The sequence below is a fragment of the Microtus oregoni genome, unplaced genomic scaffold, assembly GCF_018167655.1.
Source record: "Microtus oregoni isolate MIOR12 unplaced genomic scaffold, Mior012 000017F_ref0000208, whole genome shotgun sequence".
Taxonomy (NCBI): domain Eukaryota; kingdom Metazoa; phylum Chordata; class Mammalia; order Rodentia; family Cricetidae; genus Microtus; species Microtus oregoni.
Genome location: NW_024543076.1, coordinates 10,307,136 through 10,326,764, shown reverse-complemented (window position 1 = coordinate 10,326,764; position 19,629 = coordinate 10,307,136). Strand labels below are relative to the sequence as shown.

The window sequence follows — 19,629 nt, the reverse complement described above, 5'->3', positions numbered from 1 at the left end:
ATGTTTCTAACAGTTTTTCAAACAAATTTAATTGCTCATATAAAATTCTGTGATTTTTATAGAGTCACATTTTGAGTCTCATTGATACCTCCTGTAGTATTTTCAGTAGAGGAGATGGAGTTGCGTTTCCAGGGCTGATCAATTAAATCATATTTGCCAGCCTACAATATTTCTACTTAACTTTCTAGAACTCACTGTTCTTTTCTCACATCCCATAATGGCATTTCAGTTAAGTAAACACAACACGGATATTAGGATTTGATTTCTACTCATCAAAATCTTTGAAGAATGGTATGAGTTAATCTCGAAATGACTTAGAAGAGAAGGCATATGTTCAATTATATGTGCCAGATATGAGATATAAATGTCCTGGGAAAGCAAAGATGAATCGGAACTGCAGCTTACCTTTGAGGACTCACTTTCTGGTGAGAGAAAGATAGGTAGTGGACACTGTTTTAGTAAAGAAAAAAGAGGAAATAAGAACTTCATATCACAGCAAGGGAGGACAAACAATGTGTAGGAACAGAGGCTAAAACTAAGAAAGATAAAAAGAAATTATGAGCTCCAAGAGATAAAATGTTTGATCATATAAACTTGCCATACTGCATTCAGATTTAAACACTTCATCCTTCAGGGCATGACAATGACTTTTAATGTGGGCTTTGAACAGATGATCAACAAATCTGAAGTCAGGGAGAGACATTAAAAAATCACGACTGGAAAGAATGTTTTCTCTGTCTCTGTCTCTGTCTGTCTGTCTGTCTCTTCCTCTACACACACACACACACACACACACACACACACACACACTTTATAAATCACTCTCTGTTGACTATAATTTTTCTTAGATCCTTCCATGTAAAGAGACACATCCTGGTATCTGCTAGATAGGAAAATTAGTTTTAAAGGAGAAAACTACCAAATGAATCTAGGTGTTAAAATATGGTGTCCAAAATATGGGTGTGGCACCGAAGCTGGGGAAGAAGGTGGAAATTACAAAAGAAATGTGAAAACCACACAGAGAGAGACAGCAAGGTTCTCAGATAGACACGTTAAAAAAGAGTGACGATATTTCAGTTTTGTCTATGTTAATTCTGAAGTATTCATGAAATACCATAAAAATATCAGCAATAGAATTTAGCTCATTTTAGGCTCCCCCAAACTGATAAAATATATGGTATTGCTATACTGAGTGACCCAGCCTCTCCTTGGTTCCATGAGCAACAGCATCTCTGCTGTAGTGGTAGCAACTGCAACAGAGACTGTGTTACTGTTGGAAGAGGGTGTGTACTTGAGGTCTATTATGAAGGCTTTCTGAAGGCATAATTTCCCATGGTTAAGACTGGCATATGCCAACACATCATGACTTCATATAAAGTCTGAATAAAAATATAAGAGCGTTAAACCTGCAGCTTTTCACCCAAGCCTCATGGTTGCACTCTCCCGGTTGCCTCTCTTAACTCTAAACAGATATTTCTTCTGACAAATTTCCAAACGTCATTTAGACGTTCAGTTCAAACATATCCTACCCTTATCAGTGACTGATCCCCTTTTAGCTATTCACTGAGTATATTACAATATGAATAATTTGCAAAAGCTAAGCTTATTTGATTTAGAGTTTTTTTGGAGCATATACGTATTTCCTAGAAACCAAACATTTCAATTGGTCTCTATAGAATGGATTCAAAATTTGCATCTAGATTCTTTACCCGGACATGTGTTGACTTCCCAAATTTTTCGCCCAAATATATTCTTTTGTTCTGTACCTGCCTTTGAAAATATATGCTCCCATAAAATCAAATGGACACAGCTTTTCTCTCCTAAACCACATTCTTTTCTACCCCTGCACTAACTATATCCTTGTTAAGAAATCACACAACTTCTTTGCTCTTCCTGTGATATATTACACTTGCATTAAGGTCAATCTGGGGGCCCTCAACCTTCACAAGATTTTACGGAAGTTCTGGCCCAGTATCACACCTTTCTTGAATCTGTTTAGCTGTGCTTTCTGCCCTGATTGACAGATTCAGTAATGCCTCTCTATAATGTTGCAAGTGCATTCAAATTGTTATTGGTTTCATAAAGTACTTAAAAATAAGGTTGCTATTTAAGATAAAACTTGTCTTGAGTCTATCTGTAAGAAAAATAGACAGTCTGAAGCTGTTACCCTCGGCCTGGAGTCTGTTCAACAAAGCTACATCAAATGTCTTGGTGCTCATGTTGCAGCTGACACAACTGGCTGTGGTTTGGGAATTAGCCTGTACCTGGACATATGAACTGCACCTTGAATATTGAATTTTATGATTAAGATTGTGTAAGTCATGACACTGAGGTAGAAGGGTTGCTGCAAATTCAATGTCAGCCTAGGTTTCATAGTAGACTCAAGACTAGTTTGGACTATATCTCCAGACTATGTCTCTGAAAAATTATTATGAAAGTAGAGCTTCCCTTCTTAAGGGAATTTCTCCTGGAAATGAACTCAGTCTCTATAAACTACTTAAAATGATTATCTCTCTGTGGTCAAAAGTAGAAAGGGAAGAAAACATTGGCCTGAATTATCTTTAACATAAAAGAAAATTTTAAGTTAATCAATTGCTTTCATATTTCAAGGGGGGTATGCTACTGTAGTTGATGATTGACTTATATTTTTTGTTTGTTTGCTTGCTTTTTTTTTCAAGATAGGCTTTTTCTGTAGCTTTGGAGCCTGTCCTGGAACTTACTTGGTAGACTAGGCTGGCCTCAAACTCACAGAGATATGCCTGTCTCTAACTTCAGAGTGCTGGGATTAAAGGCATGCACCATTATCGCCTGGCTGTTTGGCTTAGATTTAAACACAGGAAGCCCATAGCAAAACATGTTGGTATGTCTACAGGTGGAGCTGTAGATGAAAGATAAGAGGTTCTGGAGGAGGCGGGGAGAAGAGAAGGAAAGTGAGGAGGAAAGGGAGAGGCAAGTTAATGACAGCAGCCGAAGAGAAAGTGTATCTGGCCAGTTCACAATACAAACACAGATGATGGTCGGCAGTGCCATCAGAAAACATTTGGTGAGAATCACTGTGCATTGCTTTCCTAGTAATAATGGACCTTCCCACAAAATAAGCACTAGAAACTTGTTTTGCAAAGCAAAACCCTTCAAAGCAAGCCCTGCACACACACACACACACACACACACACACACACACACACACACACACAGATATATAAATACACACAGAAGTAGAAGCAGAAAGGTACACGGCATTATATCAATTTGTCATGTACAAAAGTGAACTGTAAGCACATATATTGGAAAACAGATTGGATTGTTAGTTTAAAACCAGAGAACCAAAATGATATGAAAACCTCATAGGATTTTTATAACGACCAGATCTTTGGAGAATAATCTTATATGTTAGCTGTGTGCCTTTGTAACGTATTATCATATTTTGGAGCTTCTTGTTGCAAAGGGGCTATAACTATTCCTCATTGCAGGGAAAATATAGATTCACACAGAACTAATATTTAATATTTGGTGTTTATTATTATTATTTGATTACCACATTAGAGTCAATGGAAAGAGACATGATTTATTTAGTCTGGTTATTGTCCCCTCCATATTTCTGCAGACGAGACTTTATAAAGATTCTCAGGAGCCATATGGCAATTTCTCGTTAAACCTCAATGAATAAATCCTTTCTAATAAAATGCTCAATTTTCTCACTCAGCAATTTCCTACCCCTTGGTCCAAAAGCTCTTGCACATATTTTATCAGACTGTTTGCCCCTAGCATGACTGCTTGGTTTTTAATCCCTCAACACTATCCCCTTTTCACAAGCATGGCCAGTTCCTCATGAGTACCAGCTCCTTCTGCCCTCAGGACATAAGCTTCTAAGGGAAGATGGGTGACTCTCCAGTGTTGGTTTGTCATGGACACCCATTTTTTCCAATCCTAGAAGGTCCATTGATTCAGTTTTTGTTAATTCACTCTTCACCTCCGCAAACCATTCTGATCTACAGTCTCCTGCATCATCTCCTTGGTAATGTAACTATGTTCATTAAAAAGATTGGAACTGCATACTACCAAAGGTCTCCAATGCTCAGGCAAGTTATTCAGTCATTTATCTTAGATTTATCTCTATTGTTCTTCTTGTACTGTCTTAACTGACATATGAAATTAATCATAAAACTATTTTTAAAGTGTTATTTGACTATGATGAATGCAGTTTTAATTCTTTTTTTTATTTTTCATTTCAAATTTATTAACAGTTATCTTTTGTATTTAGTTTAAAAAAAACAGAGGACTGTTGATAGATTTGGGCTTAATTGAAATCAGAGACTCCAAATGCTGTCTCTATGTACATACATTAGACTTATATTTCTGGATCAGAGAATTGTGGAACAGGCCCATAAGTTGTGAACACATCATTTAGACGGTTTCAATGAGTTTTATTGACTCTAAACACTAATTTGGTAAGAAAAAGCATTTGTGTAATCTCTAATTGTAAAGAAATGATATTACAGTCACTCAGAAATATGCTTATAATATGAATAGTAATAGGTTGTTAAACAAAACACTCCCTCAAAGCCATAACCATAACCATGATTTACAAAACTACTACCATCTTCAATAGGAAGTTTACAGAACTCAACAAAGATTTCTTTAAAAGAACCCAGAAATTAAAAGTGAACAGTAATAATGACTACGAAACAAAACAACGACGACAATTAACTAAGCCTTTACAACACGGAGAAAACCCTTGACCATTTTATTTACTTCCAGATACAAGAGGAAAAATATCCCTGCCAACCAACAAAGAAGACATATGTTGTCTACTGTTAAAACAAAACAAAAACAACAATAAAAATCAGGTTTTGAACATTCCTTCAGTCAGTCCGTCATTGGGCACAGCCAGTGCATAGATATGTGACTCTGGAATTAGGCATTAAGGAAGAGTGTTACAGGATTTTAGCCATGAAGCTCTGCATTTCAAGGAATAAGACCAATATTTCCATAACTGTATATTTAGAGGAAAGCTGCTAGATTTTACCAGGACTGTCTGTCAAAGAACACACCTAAAAATAGATACACAAATACCCTGACTGCGGTATAGTTGAGAGGAGATTTGCAGCTATGGTAATTTCCAATTAAATAACTGGAGTAAAGGTGATGTTGCAAGGTTTGAAGTTCCTCTGCTGGAGGTGTTAATGTGCCCTGGCTCATTGAGGATTGCACAAAGGAAGGATAGACTGGTAGTGACCTTTCTGTGCTGTGTATTTTCACTGTTCTTTCCCCACGACTTCCACAGTGTTCATGTGTTCCCTATTATTTTCACCAAATGCTCATTGTGGTAGGGAGGATGTGATGGTTTCAGCAGAATTACTTAATTGGGTTTAAGTAAGCAGTACATGCTAAGTAGAGTAGGTTTGCTTTCTGGCCATAAAAATGTGCCTGCCGTGCATGCGGGACTCCTGAGGAACGAAGCACAGTGATGGATGTGATGATAAAATGATGAAGGAAGGGATAAAGCCTGAGAGATAAAAGTCTCAAAGGGAAAATAAAGTACGTAGCAGCTGCCCCCATCTTAATTGAAGCATAAATTTCAGGCGGAGGAGCTGAGGTTAAATTTGAAGCACATACTCAGAGTTTGTGTGTTTCTGTGCATCGGTGCCCATGAGTGTGATGAAAGCAAGGCAGTCAAAATCCCTGCTTTTTTTGGGAAGCATTTTAAAATTATTCCTAAACATGTTAAAATTGGAGATGTAGGAATATATCAACTTTCACAGAAAGACATTCATTTAGTTTGCAATTATCAGAATAGGGAAGCACTGGTAACCAGGCATGTTTTAGCTGCTGTGATGCAGTCGGTTATTACATACACAGGTTCTGCAGTGAAGGACTTGAACATCCTTTGTTTTTCCTCTCTACACACACCTTTCATGCCTCCATTCTACCCTTCGCCAGAATATATTTGAAAGTGTAAGTTGGGTTGTATTAATTTATATTTTATTTTTACCATACGTACAAATGCCTTAAGCACAGCCACGACTTATGTGTCGTCTTCCCTCTCGTCCTATGCTCCAGGATCATGTGTTCATTCTTCAGACATGATGATCATTTTAACACTATATTGAAATTGCCAGACTGCTGTGATTTCACGATTATTTACCACCCATTATTCTTTCCACTCTTTAGTAAGGTGGCTAACATGACTTTTCTATTTTAAAACCTTTTAACAACCCTGTATGTTCAAAACCATGCTGTGTGATAAACTTCTGTACACTGTGAAGATGTATCTTTGCCAAGGCATCTTCTGATTGGTTTAATAAAGAACTGAAAGGCCAAGAGCTAAACAGGAGTAAATAGGCGGGACTCCTGGGGCATGGAAGGAACTCAGGGTGACTCTAGTCTTGTGAGGGATGCCAGCGAGACTTGGAGCTAGTCAGACATACAGAATAGGAGAGAGGTAAAAGTCACGTCGTAAAATTTAGATTAACAGAAAAGATTAGTTTAAATTATACGAGTTAATTGGGAACAAGCTCAAGCTTAAGACCAAACTTTTGTAATTAATAAGTCTCCATGTCATTACTGATAATCAACAAGAAAGTCTAACTACACAATCTAGATCAATGTATGGACAGACATTTCACTAACTGTTTTAACATAGTTTTTTAAAATGAGCTTTTCGTATGTCTGATGTATTTTGGTATGCTTGTCTCTCTGTCTACTTTTGGAGAAATAAACTACTTGATGGAACTACAAGAGAGGGTTATTAATTTATTCTGGATACATATTGTTGTACATGGGTTAGGCATTTGAGGAATGTTTGGAGGACATATACATGCCACCAGGAAGCATTTAAGTTCATGCTAGATCAACTGCCCCACTAAACTTTGAAGATTATATGTCAGAAGGCCTCAGCATGCGAGGAAATGCACCGAGCGCAGGACAGATGCACTGCATATAGAGGAAACCCAAATGTCTTTCATGGTCTGCCTTGGAGATTCCATATCCCATCACATGCGGTAAACTGTTATTGAAAGTCATTTGGAAAACAATCTCACCTTTCATATCCTCTCCTTATAGCATAATAAGCTGCCTATGCTCAAACATATATGCTGTAGGAAATCCTACAGCCAGTACCTTTAGTTACCTGCCCACTTGGGCGTGGCCTCTTCTATTTATGCTGATGTAAAGCACATGGCCGCTCTCTTTTCCAGCTGTGGAATTCGGTTGCTGTTCTCTGTTCCAGCAGAGGATCAGTAATATAGAGATTCATATTGTAATATATAGATTCATATAGTAATAGATTCATACAGTAATATAATCCTCAGTTAGGCATACCTTTCCTTTAAGAGTGCTTTAAGGAAGAAAAATTGCTTCTAAGCTTACAAATCAAGCAAAATCTCATGACTTTGTTATAAACATTTTAGAAATAGACCTTGGAAACCTTGACTCCCCTCACACGTTTTTACATCCTGACAACATTTTTCCCTCTTTCTTCTCTGCCCAGTTCCTCCTCACCACCTCCCCTTGACTCTCCCATCCACTCTCCTCTTTTTCTACTCAGAAAATGGCAGGCTTTCCATGGATATCAGCAAAGCACAGAATATCAAGGTGCAGTAAGACAAGGCACCTCTCCCCCCTATTCTGAGCATTAGGAGTTCCACAAGAGGGCCCAGCTACAAAACTTTAACATATATGCAGAGGGCCTAGGTCAGTCCCATGCAGGCTCCCCCATAGTTGATTCAGTCTCTGTGATCCCCTATGAGTCCAGGTTAATTGACTGTACAAGTTTTCTAATGATGTTCTTGACCCCGCTGGCTCCTAGAAAAACCTAGAAAGAATTATTCAGAGCGAGGTAAGCCAAACCCAGAAAGATGACCATGATTGATGCCTCAAGCAATTGTCACTAGAGAGGCTTCATCCAGCAATGAATAGAAAGAGATGCGGAAAAGACAGAACTCAGACACTTTTTACGTAGTAAATTGTGCCACAATGAAATCAGGTAACCGCCATTCAGACAGATGAAAACAAAATGACTATAATATTAATGCAAATGATAAAACTGCAATTTGTGTATTTTCTGCTCCTTGTAAAAATAGTTAATTCTCACTGAAAATGTGTTTTAGAGGATACCTATAAACTCTATTTTCATACACTACTGTGAAAGTGTTATCCCTGTCTGCTGTAACTAACAACATTTACTTCAAAGGACTGTGAGAAGGGAGGCTGCTTCCTTATAACACTTGGATCAAATTGCTTACTGCACCTCTTCCCCCAAAAAACTACTTTTGCAACTCAGAAATGAAATATCCTCCAGAACGAAAGTAAACTTTACAAATAACAGTGATCTCTCCCTTTTTGGAAAGATAATGACTAATTGGATTATTACATGCGTATTTTTCTTGAAAATAAACAATTTTATTTCCCTTTCAATATTCTCCTTTACAACTTTGAAGTTTTGATATGAATTCTTATTTGTTGAAAATACTAAAACAAGCACAATTTGATAACTCTCACTTTGTATTCATCAAAAGCAAGCTTAAAAACCAGAGAGTCTAACATGTAAGCATTACAATAAAAGCTAAGTAAATCATGGGTAATAATTAGCAGTTTCCAGAGTTAAACCCAAAAATTAGCTAAGATTTGAATGAGCTTCTTGGATATTTTTGAAGCAATCCAATCTGAGTATGCATCATCATTTTAGGTACTATATGAATAAAAGTCAGAACAATAAATATCTTCAAAGAAATAAAAGCAAGAATGATGATATAATTTTCTGAATTGAAGCAAGCATAAATAATGTTTATAGAATCACATAACGTGAAATCATATTCATGTTTCTACGTTGTATATAATATGAATATGTCAAGTCAACACTTTCCCTCCTGCACCCTCAGAAATATGATTGCTGATGTCATTAGAGTTCAGAATAACTACTCACAGAGGAAATATATGTCACCTACAAGTTTTGACTATTATATTAAATTAAAATCTAGAGTATATTTGAGCATGCTTAATGGACACCTTACAACAGCTCCTTGCTTCCCTTAAGAGAAAAAGTCTCAATTCTGACTGTATACATTGTGAAGCAAAGAAGTCCCATTCTTCAACAACCTCTTCAGTGGACTTAGAAAACAAATTGCAAAGCTATACATTATTCAGTACCTCCTGGAAGCATACCAAAGCCCTTGGAGCAAGTGATGAACGAGCATATGTCTGCCTCACACCTTACCTGGTTTGCTCTTTTTTAAAAATCCAACCCCTGCTGTCTACCACACAAAGCTCATGGCCACTGGGTGAAATCCAAACCGAGTAGTTGATCATGGTACTTCCAGCGTGTCACAGGTAGTAGCGTCTCTCAAAGTCCCACAAGCCAGTTTCTTGAAACATGCCTGGAACAAACAAGACATTTCTTCATTAAAATTGAAAAATGGTGAGCCACAGCTTAGGACTGGGGGCATTCGCTACTCAGTCAACAAGGGAATCATAAAGTAGTGTGGAAGGGACTATAAATGCCACTCAGGATACTGAGAAACACAAAGTTGGAAGGCTGAAGTGTGTGCTTTTCAAGAGGTGTACATGCAGAGCACATTTTCCTTTCCATGTTTTCATTGACCTACTCAGGCTACAAGTATTAATCAATGCCATTAATATTAAAACTCATTCATACTATTAAATATATCTTAACCTTCATGTAACTGACCACCTCCAGTACTCAGAGTATTTTCTGATTTTGCCCATAATACTTTCAGGTAATTGAGCATTGAGAGACCACAGAAAAAATCCCTTTAGCAGCAACAGCAGAGTTTACATGATGATATGTACCAAACATAGTATATTTTGTGAGTTCTCTTATTCCACATAAAGTCAGCATTTCTAGTAGAAAAACTAGGTCGCCGTTTAAACAAAATGTGTGATAGAGACTCTTGAGTAGAAAATATGAAATATTATTGTAAATTTAGTAGCCCCTACTATCCATGTTAAGATATAGATGACAATATAAGAAAGAGATTGAACATCCTGGAGTCAGCATCTCTACAATAAGGGATGGCTGGATCCTAAGAAAGTAATCATATAACTGTTGGGAGCAATCAATCACATATTTAATGATCCAACCACTAAAGTCTGATGTCTAAATACATAAATAAATGCATGATTAATTTCAGAGATAGAAACTGGAGTTCAGTTTTAAGACCTGAAAAGCAAAGCATCCAGGCTCTGGCTCTTACCTCTACCTTAGTCTGAAAATGGCGATCCTGCCTTTAAGTTAATTTCAGAGTGAGACTGATATCTGTCTCCTCTCATTTTATAGTCCTCTCTAGTGCTATAGAGATTTGCATTGGTATGAATCTTGGTCTATTGATACAAATTTATGGTTGATTTATATATATATATATATATATATATATATATATATATATATATATTTCTGATCTTGATTAAGGTATTGTGTTTGTCCAGCTCATTAAAAAAATGTAATGCATAATTAAGAAATATAGGTAAATAGAGAGTCATCTATAATAGTCAAACTTGTAGTCATGTTAGTTAGATTCTCTAGATGTACAGAGTTGTATTTCAGATGGATGGGTATTCTTCAAATCTTTCAAACTACAGAATATGGCATTTAAAGTGTTTTAAGAATTTAGGGAGTTGCTAAGGAATCCCTTCTGGACAGGTGAGTGTGTGCTATCCAGGGGCGGATTGTCCTGGAAGAGAGCACAAACCCCCCTCCCCCAGCTCCTTCTGCAGGGCTGTCTTTCTTACACACGAGCCCCCCCCCCCCCCCCCAAGTCTTACTTTTCTGCAAGGTCCTTTGCTCCGGAACAGTTTTCTGCTCCTACACTAAGGCTACCCACCCAGAGTGGTGAGAGCCTACCTAAGGGGCAGGCCTCAAGGACCCCCGGTAAGGGAGCACATGCACCTTCAGCCTGTGCGGCAGGGTATCCTGTGTTCTACTCGTCACCACCCTGCCCCCCAAGTTCCCCCTTTTGTCCTCAGGTCATTGGACTACCAGGCGTCCATGTTTTGGTGCTGAGGAGTTCATCTGGATGGGAACGGTTCCTGCTTCTACACTGAAGAGATACACCCAGAGAGTCAATCACAGCAAAGACTGGACCAAGACATCAGGCCTCCCCTGGCTCCATTTGAAGGAAGAGATGGGAAGGTGTCAATGCAAGAATTCCTCCAACAACCTGAAAGGCAACATGACACCACCAGAATCCAGGGATCCCGAAATAAGAAGAATTGTACACCCTACTCCAGAAGAATTAGAAGAAATCGACTCAAAAGTGAACTATATGAAAATAATAGAGGACCTTAAACAGGAGGTGAAAAACTGCCATAAACAATTAGAGATTACAAACAAAAAGGTAGAGGAAATGAATAAATCACTCAAAGACACGCAAGAAAACCAAGAGAAACAAGAAAAAGCAATCAAACAGGTTAGGGAAGCGGTTCAAGACTTGAAGAATGAAATGGAAGCAATGAAGAAAACACAAACCGAGGGAAGGATGGAGATGGGAAATCTGGGTAAACGAACAGGAACTACAGAGACAAGTACTAACAACAGATTACAAGAGATAGAAGAAAGAATGTCAGACACTGAAGATACCATAGAGAAAATAAACACTCTGATCAAAGAAAACAGCAAAACCAACAAATTCTCATCACAAAACATTCAGAAAATCTGGGACACAATAAAAAGACCAAACCTAAGAATAATTGGGATAGAAGAAAGAGAAGAAGTACAGCTCAACGGTCCAGAAAATATATTTAATAAAATTATAGAAGAAAACTTTCCCAGCCTAAAGAAAGATATTCCTTTGAAGGTTCAAGAAGCATACAGAACACCGAATAGACTGGACCAAAACAAACAAACAAAAAAAAAAAACAAAAAACAAAACAAAAAAACATCTCCTCGCCATATAATAATCAAAACACAAAACATACAGAATAAAGAAAGAATATTAAGAGATGCAAAGGAAAAGGGTCAAGTTACTTATAAGGGTAAACCTATCAGACTTACACCTGACTTCTCTATGGAAACCGTGAAAGCCAGAAGGTCCTGGATAGATGTATTGCAGAAACTAAGAGACCATGGAAGCAAGCCCAGACTACTCTACCCAGCCAAGCTTTTGTTCACTATAAATGGAGAAAACAAAATCTTCCAGGATAAAAACAAATTTAAAGAATACGTAGCCACAAATCCAGCCTTACAGAAAGTAATAGAAGGAAAATCACAAACCAAGGAGTCCAACAATGACCACAATAACTCAAACATCTAGAGACCCTTCACCAGCACAACTCAAAGAAGGGAAACACACAAACCCTACTACTAAAAAAGTGATCGGAGTTAACAACCACTGGTCATTAATATCACTTAATGTCAATGGACTCAACTCACCTATAAAAAGGCACAGGCTAAAAGATTGGATAAGAAAACAGAATCCAACATTCTGCTGTTTACAAGAAACACACCTCAACCACAAAGACAGGCACCTACTCAGAGTAAAGGGATAGGAAAAGGCTTATCAAGCAAATGGACCCAAGAAACAAGGAGGTGTGGCCATACTAATTTCTAACAAAGTTGACTTCAAACTTAAATCAATCAGAAAAGATAGAGAGGGACATTTTATACTCATAACAGGAACAATTCATCAGGATGAAGTCTCAATCCTGAATATCTATGCCCCTAATATAAAAGCACCCACGTACGTGAAAGAAACATTACTAAAACTCAAGGCTGCCATCAAATGGCACACACTAATAGTAGGAGAATTCAACACTCCTCTCTCACCAATGGACAGGTCAATCAGACAGACACCTAACAGAGAAATAAGAGAATTAATGGAGGTAATGAATCAAATGGACTTAACAGACATCTATAGAACATTCCACCCAAATATACCTTCTTCTCTGCAGCTCATGGAACCTTCTCGAAAATTGACCACATACTCGATAACAAAGCAAAATTCCACAGTTATAAAAAAATATTCGTAACCTCATGCATCTTATCAGACCACCATGGATTAAAGTTAGAATTCAACAACAATGCTACCCCCAGAAAGCCTACAAACTCATGGAAACTGAGCAGTCAACTACTGAACCACACCTGGATCAAGGGAGAAATAAAGAAAGAAACCAAAGTCTTCCTTGAATTCAATGAAAATAAAGAAACAACCTACTCAAACTTATGGGACACTATGAAACAGTCCTGAGAGGAAAGTTCATAGCACTAAGTGCCCACTTAAAGAAAACAGAGAAAGAACACATTGGTGACTTAACAGCCCACCTGAAAGCTCTAGAAAAAAAAGAAGCAGACTCACCTAGGAGGAGTAGAAGACTGGAAATAATCAAACTGAGGGCTGAAATCAACAAAATAGAAACACAGAAAACAATCTAAAGAATCAATGAAACCAAAAGCTGCTTCCTAGAGAAAATCAACAAAATTGATAAACCCCTATCCAAACTAATCAAACGGCAGAGAGAATATGCAAATTAATAAGATCAGAAATGAAAAGGGGGACATAACCACAGACACAGAGGAAATTCAAAGAATCATTAGATCTTACTACAAAAGCCTGTGTGCTACAAAACTGGAAAATGTAAAGGAAATGGATACTTTTTTAGATAAATACCATATACCAAAGTTAAACCAGGACCATGTGAACAATCTAAATAGACCAGTTAGTCGCGAAGAATTCGAAACTGTCATCAAAAACCTGCCTATCAAAAAAAAGCCCAGGACCAGATGGTTTCAATGCGGAATTCTAACAGAACTTCCAAGAAGACCTAATACCTATATTCCTTAATGTATTTCACAATATAGAAACAGAAAAGTCATTGCCAAATTCCTTTTATGAAGCTATTGTCACTCTGATACCAAAACAACACAAAGACTCAACCAAGAAAGAGAATTACAGGCCAATCTCACTCATGAACATCGACGTAAAAATACTCAACAAAATACTGGCAAACCGTATCCAAGAACACATTAGAAAAATTATCCATTATGATCAAGTGGGCTTCATCCCCGTGATACAGGGCTGGTTCAACATACATAAATCTATCAATGTAATCCATCATATAAATAAACTGAAAGAAAAAAAAACCATATGATCATTTCATTAGATACTGAAAAAGCATTTGACAAAATTCAACATCCCTTTATGATAAAAGTATTGGAGAGATTAGGGATAAAAGGGTCATACCTAAATATAATAAAAGCTGTATACAGCAAGCCGACAGCTACCATCAAACTAAACAGAGAGAAACTCAAAGCCATTCCACTAAAATCAGGAACACGGCAAGGCTGTCCACTCTCTCCATACCTCTTCAATATAGTGCTTGAAATTTTAGCAATAGCAGTAAGACAACATAAGGGGATCAAGGAAATTCGAATTGGGAAGGAAGAGGTTAAACTTTCATTATTTGAAGATGATATGATAGTGTACATAAGCGACCCCCAAAACTCCACCAAAGAACTTTTACAGCTGATAAACACCTTTAGTAATGTGGCAGGATACAAGATCAACTCCAAAAAATCAGTCGCCCTCTTATACACAAAGGATATGGAAGCAGAGAGGGAAATCAGAGAAGCATCACTTTTCACGATAGCCACAAACAGCATAAAATATCTTGGGGTAACTCTAACCAAGGAAGTGAAAGATCTATTTGACAAGAACTTTAAGGAATTGAAGAAAGAAATTGAAGAGGATACCAGAAAGTAGAAAGATCTCCCTTGCTCTTGGATTGGGAGGATCAACATATTAAAAATGGCAATTCTACCAAAGGCAATTTATAGATTCAATGCAATCCCCATCAAACTCCCATCATAATTCTTCACAGATATTGAGAGGACAATAATCAACTTTATAAGGAAAAACAAAAAACCCAGGATAGCCAAAACAGTCTTATATAATAAAGGAACTTCTGGAGGCATTACCATTCCTGACTTCAAACTCTACTACAGAGCTACAGTATTGAAAACAGCTTGGTATTGGTATAAAAACAGAGAAGTCGACCAATGGAATCATATAGAAGACCCAGGTTTTATCCCATAAACCTATGAACACCTCATTTTTGATAAAGGAGCTAAAAGTATACAATGGAAGAAAGAAAGCATCTTCAACAAATGGTGCTGGCACAACTGGATGTCAACCTGTAGAAGAATGAAAATTGACCCATATCTATCACCATGACAAAACTCAAGTCCAAATGGATCAAAGACCTCAATATCAGTCCGAGCTCACTGAACCTGATAGAAGAGTAATTGGCAGGTACCCTAAAACAGATGGGCACAGGCGATCGCTTCCTAGGTATAACTCCAGCAGCACAGACATTAAGGAAATCACTGAATAAATGGGACCTACTAAACCTGAGAAGCTTCTGTAAAGCAAAGGACACTGTCACTAAGACAAAAAGGCAACCCACTGACTGCGAGAAGATTTTCACCAACCCTGCAACAGACAAAGGTCTGATCTCCAAAATATATAAAGAACTCAAGAAACTAGACTTTAAAATGCTAATTAACCCAATTAAAAAATGGGGCACTGATCTGAACAGAGAATTCTCAACAGAAGAAGTCCAAATGGCCCAAAGACACTTAAGGTCATGCTCAACCTCCTTAGCGATCAGGGAAATGCAAATCAAAACAACTTTGAGATATCATCTTACACCTGTCAGATTGGCTAAAATCAAATACACAAATGATAGCCTTTGTTGGAGAGGTTGTGGAGGAAGATGTTCCCTCATCCATTGCTGGTGGGAATGCAAACTTGTGCAACCACTTTGGAAAGCAGTGTTTCAGTTTCTCAGGAAATTCGGGATCAACCTACCCCTGGACCCATCAATACCACTCTTGGGAATATACCCAAGAGATGCCCGATCATATGACAAGGGCATTTGTTCAACTATGTTCATAGCAGCATTTTTTGTAATAGCCAGAACCTGGAAACAACCTAGATGTCCTTCAATGGAAGAATGGATGAAGAAAGTGTGGAATATATACACATTAGAGTACTACTCAGCGGTAAAAAACAATGACTTCTCAAATTTTGCATGCAAATGGATGGAAATAGAAAATACTATCCTGAGTGAGGTAACCCAGACGCAAAAAGATGAACATGGGATGTACTCACTCATAATTGGTTTCTAGCCACAAATAAAAGTCAGTGAGTCTATAATTTGATATCCTAAAGAAGCTAAATAAGAAGGTGAACCCAAAGAAAAACATATTGCTATCCTCCTGAGTAGGGGAAGTAGACAAGATTGCCAGGCAAAAAATTGGGATCTTAAGTGTGGGGTGGGAGGGGGGTAATGGGAGATGGGGAGAGAAAAGGGAGAAGGGTAGGATGGGGAGAACTTGGGGCAACGGGATGACTGGGATAAAAGAAGTTTGGATAGGGGAGCAGGGAAGCACATATCTTAATTAAGGGAGCCATCTTAGGGTTGGGAAGAGACTTGGACCTAGAGGGGCTTCCAGGTGCCCAAGGCGAGGTCCCCAGTTAGTTCCTGGGACAGCTGAAGATAGGGAACATGAAATGATCCTATCCTATAGCCATACTGATGAATATTTTGCATATCACCATAGAACCTTCATCTGGTGATGGATGGAGATAGAGACAGAGACCCACACTGGAGCACTGGACTGAACTCCCAAAGTCCCAATGAGGAACAGAAGGAGGGAGAAGATGAGCAAGGAAGTCAGGACCAAGAGGGATGCACCCACCCACTGAGACAGTGGGGCTGATCTATTGGGAGCTCACCAAGGCCAGCTGGACTGTGACTGAAAAAGCAAGGGATAAAACCGGACTCTCTGAATATGGCAGACAATGAGAGCTGCTGAGAAGCCAAGGACAATGGCACTGGGTTTTGATCCTACTTCATGTTCTGGCTTTGTGGGAGCCTAGCCAGTTTGGATGTTCACCTTCCTAGACCAGGATGGAGGGGGGAGGACTTTGGAGTTTCCACAGGGCAGGGATCCCTGACTGCTCTTCAGACTTGAGAGGGAGGGGGAGAGGAGTGGGGGGAGGGGGGGCAGAGTGGGAGGCTGGGAGGAGGCGGAAATTTTTTTTTCTCAATTAAAAAAAAAAGAACAAAAAAGAATTTAGGACTTTTCATGACAGTGAGACACATCTGTTCCTGGCAGCACCAATTACTTCAAGAGAAAGACGGGCATCGAATATGCTCCTTATGGAGTTGGTTAGTCATTTGGGCAAGAAACTGCTCTTGCCTGGACTGATTGTTGAACTGGACATGCAGGACATGCAGAGAAATGACTGCTGAACTTGCCTAAAGGTGAGACTATCCTTCAGGGTTCCTACTTCATAAAAGAGTTTGCCAGACATTCTGCAGGACACAGAAAATAGTGACTGACAAACTGCCAATATAGACGGAACTGTCTTTGAAATTTCCTGCTTCATGAAAAAGTCTGGGATATTATGGGCATGTAGGCTAAAGATGGGTGTCTCAACAGTACAGAAGGACTTTGGATGACTGTCCAGGTAGCAAGATGTCTCTGTCAATTCTAGAGTTTTGGAAATTGTTTACAATGTACTTTCTGTTTACTTAGATAATATATTCTTCTGGATTCTCTGATGGAGTTGAAGGATTTATAGTTATAGTTTTCCTTAGTTATGATAAAAGATAAAGTAGATATAAATATTGTAACTGTAATTCTTTTTAATACCTGTTTTGTTATCTGTAATTTTACTATGTTAAAGTTAAAACCTTACTTTTCATTTAAACAGAAAAGGGGAAGTGATGTGGGATTCCCCTCTGTATGCTATGAATACCATTGGTAAATAAAGAAACTGTCTTGGCTTGTGATAGAGCAAATAAGTGGAGATAGGCAGGGAAAACTAAACTGAGTGCTGGGAGAAAGGAGAAAGAGTGAGGGAGAAGTCATCGAGCTGCTGTAAGAGACAGACATGTTGAAATTTTGCTGGTAGGCCATGACCTCATAATGATGCACAGATTAATGGAAATGGTTTAAATTAAGATGTAAGAGTAAGCCAATAAGAAGCTAGAGATAATGGGCCAAGCAGTGAATTAAATAATATAGTTTCTGTGTGATTATTTTGAGGCTGAGCAGTCAAGAACCAACAAGTGGCCTCTCTCTCTCCTTACTACACTCTAGTCTGAGTATTAAAGGCATGCACCACTAATGCCTGGTTTCTATGGTAAACTAGTGTGCTATTGGGATTAAAGGTGTATTTTATTGTGGTTACTGGAATTAAAAGTGTATGCCATTACTGTCTCATTTCTAAGGCTGTCCAGTGTAGCTGTTTTACTTTTCCCGATCCTCAGACAAGCTTTGTTTATTAAAATGCAAATTAAATGCCAGTACAAAAGTACATATAGATACATATGTTGTTTAAACTTTACTAATATTTCTGACATCCATTGATGGACAAAATTCTTAAGCACAATCACCAGCTTTTTCTATGCTGATCCCTGCCACACAAACTGAGTTCAATAGGAATGCATAAAGGTACTGACAGAAATAACTACTTGGTAGTCTTCTGAGAAGAATCTCTACAAAATTTCTAAAAAAAACAAAGCCTATAACAACCATATCTACCTCTCACCTGTATATCTATCTATCTATCTATCTATCTATCTATCTATCTATCCATCCATCTATCTATCTATCTATCTATCTATCTATCTATCTATCTATCCAATTATTCTTTTCTTATTAATTCTACATGGAGACTCCTTTGAATGATTAGTTCTGAATACTAACGCACACAGGTGTACAACCTGATTTTTAGCAAGTCACAATATCGTCATTCACCTGTAGGTAGAACTTTAATTATTCCCAGAAGGTCACACGGAAACTTCATTCAAAGTCTCAACAGCGAGACAGTGACTGTCCCATTTCAGTAAGGATTGCAAGAGAACAAGGGTTCAAAGTCCAGTACAACTCATGCCTCATAAAAATACAATATTTCAAAATATGTTTTAGACAAAGTTATGCATATGGATAATAAATGTTCAAGCTGCAGTTTAAAACAGGTGTTTTATCTTGATACTGACTGACACACCCACATCCACACATCCACCTGCCCACACACACATGGTTTGAATTCCGAATCTGCACATCCACGCTCTGGTATTTATTAAACTACAACCTTCGTTAGGTTGTAGATGCAAATTATTTCTACTTATGCCACCTATCTCTACTTAGCTGCTTTGAGAATGCTCATAAAATGATCAAAGAAATTATTGTATAACAGAAACTAATGTCTATAAATGTCACTCTTCTTAGTTTCTTGACGGTCATGTGAAATATTGAAAAAGTCATATTCTCGTGGACAGATAACAGTAAAGCATTTGTAAGTATAATTTTCAAGCTACAAAAATGGTTTTGAAGTGAGAAATTTCCAAGAGCTACCTGCTTTAAAAGCAGCCATCTGTGACTTGGTACCGATTCTCACATGTTGGCACAGTGTCTTGTTATGAAACGGTAAAAATAACATAATTTACTTTTAATGCTGATTTATTTTTTTAAATGCATATTGTTTATCAGTTTTCAGAACGGAATGTTTTCAAAGCTCCTGTTTTATTGAATATTGGTTATTGATTTATTCAATATTATCCCTGCTTTCTACTTTATATTGAAAATAGATCTTTACAAAATAT

General features: G+C 37.8%; 1 protein-coding gene across 5 annotated transcripts in view; it reads right to left on the bottom strand.

The window, feature by feature from the left end:
- Lingo2 (leucine rich repeat and Ig domain containing 2) overlaps positions 1–19,629 on the bottom strand; it is a 1,050,166-nt gene that overhangs the window by 273,873 nt on the left and 756,664 nt on the right. For all 5 annotated transcript variants that reach the window (XM_041667315.1, XM_041667314.1, XM_041667313.1 and 2 more), the window contains one exon: positions 9,215–9,374. The gene's annotated coding sequence lies outside the window, so the exon portion shown is untranslated. The remainder of the gene's footprint in view (positions 1–9,214; positions 9,375–19,629) is intronic.